Here is a 3,331-nt window from a genome sequence, read left to right on the forward strand (position 1 = left end):
AACCAACCCAAATGGACAGATACCATGTATGTTACCTCGACTGTGTGGTGGGGATGATCCCGAAGTCACCATTTATTTGGTTCCTTCCCTGGGAATCCCCAGGCAACAATGGGAATAGAGGTGGCAGGCAGGTGAGGGCATCATGGCCTGAGAGGACTGGGCAGTAGTGGTTTGGCTAAATGGTTCCCACTGAGGAGTTGGTCATCTGCAAGGCCACAGTGAGGAGGAGGCCAGCCCTGTGAAGGGAATGGACATCAAAGGAGTGGACAACTTGGGTGAAGTGAGAACAACTTTATTAGCATTTGTGCAGTGAACAAGAAACCTTGGAGGAGATACATGAAAATAACTAGAAATGAATTAGGAGACCAAGATTTGGAACTACAAGAGAAGGGCCAGGTGTCTGTGGGTAGAGGCCTTGTATAACTTAAAGGAGGGCATGTAGCTAGAGAGCATGGAGAGGAGAAGTTGGGGGTGCAGCAGTGCTGAATGGTCAGCTGCCCCTGATGTGGACAGGCAGGACAGGGGTTGCGGCAGCCTCTGCCGCTGAACACCAGTGAACTTACTGGAAAGAGGGAGGCTTTCACTCAGACACATCAGAGTGAGTAAGACCCCCTTCCCCTGTGCGCTGGACTGGACAGTCAATGATGGGTAAGATCGGGGGCAGACTAAAGAAGGCACTGGCCAGCCTCATGTCTGTGACTCCTGACGACCTAAGACAGGCTCAGTCCCCGAGGGGCTTCATGATGATAAACTTTGGCGTTCAGATCAAACAAGGTCTACATGCCTATAAGCCTAATTTAGGCAACAAGCCCGCAGTAATTAACCCCTCCTTTGATGGAAACAAGGCTGCTAAGAACGTCACCTGCAAACAAGCCTGATGGAATTACCTACAAGGCAGTTTTACCATTAATCAGATAGCCATTGTTTCAGAATAAGTAGCAACCTAGCAACCTGTCTATAATCATACTACTTTTTCACTTACTTTGCTTTTTCTTTATATGTGTGCAATCAGTTTCAGGAAATGCATGATAAAGAAAATAGTGTGTGGCAATAGTAGTTTTATAATAATCATAATACTTCTCACATGAGACAGCACCATAAAAATCAAAATGCTTACGTAGAGAATATATTGCTCGTGATCACTAAAAGTAGAAGGTGCCAGTAGGTAAATATCAATGTTTTTGATCATTGTGGTTTTGGGATACGAATCAAGAAAAGCTAGCTTAAAGAGTGCTGTTCTGTATAAGCAAAAATGATTGTGTAGATTCAGTACCTTGAGATCGTTTACTGTGCCATGTCATGGATCAGCGATCACATGCACATGAATAATGAAGTAGATGTCTTATGCCTTACAAAGTATTTTATGCTGAGAAAGAATTAAATTGTATGAAATCATCCATTGTTAAAAAAGGTATAAAAGTGTATGATGATTTTGAGCAAATTACATTCAGATCTTCACTCTTGAAGTGTGTCTGTTTGTCATTTGTGTGTCTGTCTGTCATTTATGCGCCGATTCCTTGAGCATCCTCACAGTTTCTCAATCCTGAGACAGTCCTGCAAGTCTACCGCTGCGCTGGTCCGCGGCAAGGGGTGAGGAGCTGGGTCCCTGGAGGGGTGGATCCCTGTAGGGCCTGCTTCCCCAGGCAGAGCTGCTGTTGCCTTAGCTCCCTCACTTTAACCTGCAGGAAGCTGGCCAGGGCTGCATCCTCCCGCAGGCCTGGTGTGAGCTCAGGATCGCCTGCACAGGCTGCATTCTCCGGGGCACAGCCTTTCTCTCCCAGCGAGGGTAGGTGAGCTCAGCGCCATCCTCATGGGGTGCAGCATCCTGGTCATTGTCTGGTTCCTCCGGCAGCACTCTTCTTGCCTCAAAATCCTCAAAGAAGTGTGCGGGACCCCAAGTCAGAGGCCTTAATCAGAGACATCCTGCAGGGGAGGAGGGAGTAGAAGGACCAGAGGGTGGGAGGGAGGAGCACAGGGGACTGAGGTGATGGTGCACGGGTGTCTTGCTGGTGTCTTGCTGAAGGAAACTCTAGGGGACTATATCTGATGGGTTGGGGGGAAGCAAATAGTGTGTATAAGTGAAAAGTGAAGTAAAAAATAAAAAAAGAAGACTAAAAAAAAAAAATACAATCAAGCCTGCAGGATCTTCCTCCTGTCTTGGATTCTCCAGCAGTGGGGGTGTGAACTGCCCACACTGGGCAGCTCCTGAAACATTCTGGCCTATACCTGTATCCTGCAGTGGGGCTGCTGTGAACACACCACTGCCAGCATGCCCTGCTGGGGCCTGGCTAGGGCCTAGCTAGGGCCTGGCTCCCCACAAACAGGTGGTATGAACTTGTGCCCAACAGGTTGTCCTGCAGGTTGCAGATCCTGGCCTGGCTCCCCAGCAGGGTCTGGTGAGTGACCCCTGAATGCAGGGGGGCTAAGGCCAGTACCCCCACTGCCTCTCTGAGTCCTCAGTCGCACCCATGGGTGGGTACAGCCTGGTCTTGCTGCCCCCAAAGTACAGCCACAGGCTGCTAGAGGCAGAGGGACGGGGCATCCTCACGATCAGGGGCTGGGCTCGGGTCTGCAGCCTCACCGGGCCCCAGGCCAGCTTTCATCAGCAGCGCCCCACCTGCTACACAAAGCCCAAGGGGATCAGAGAGTTGGCAGTGTGTTAATGAGTCCCTCCCGGTGCCGGCACCCCACGACATCCCTTGCCTATGTTCTCGTTGACCTCTGGGGGGATCCTCATGATCTTCTGGTGGGATCCTGCCAGGAGCCTCTGATACAGATAAGAAAATCGTGGCTCAGAGAGAGGGAGCAGCTCGTCCCAGAGCCACTGCTGATCAGATAACCGAGTCAGCATTTGAAACAAAGTCCACTGCATTCCCAAGCCAGTGGCCTGACGTCCATCATTGCCAAACCCCAGAAACACTGCGGAAGACAACCCTTAGGTCCCCTGCCCTCAGATAAGGGATCTGGGTGCAGAGGGGTGTTATGATTCACCCAGGGCCATAAAGCAGGGAAGAGCGGCAGGCCGCTCTGAACGCTAGTCCTGCCGTCATCTTGATGCCACAGGGGGACTACCCCTGCCGTGCCAGCCTTGGGGAGGGTGCCCTCACTTTGAGCCTCGATATGAATCTCTGCTGGGACAAACGTGTCCTTCACATCCTGTGGGCTGCTGGGTTCTGGGTCCCAGAAGTAGCATCATCTCAGGGCTGTCACCGCGAAAAGGGGTGTGACTGGGCAAGGTACCAGGGAGGTGCTGGTTTTCCCTTCCCCTCCACAGCCACAGGATAAAGGGTTCAGGGGAACTTGAGGAGCCTGTCCCTCCCTGGGTGGCACT

This window comes from Talpa occidentalis, unplaced genomic scaffold (genome assembly GCF_014898055.3).
Source record: "Talpa occidentalis isolate TD23 unplaced genomic scaffold, MPIMG_talOcc4v2.1 talOcc4.2, whole genome shotgun sequence".
In the NCBI taxonomy this organism is placed as follows: domain Eukaryota; kingdom Metazoa; phylum Chordata; class Mammalia; order Eulipotyphla; family Talpidae; genus Talpa; species Talpa occidentalis.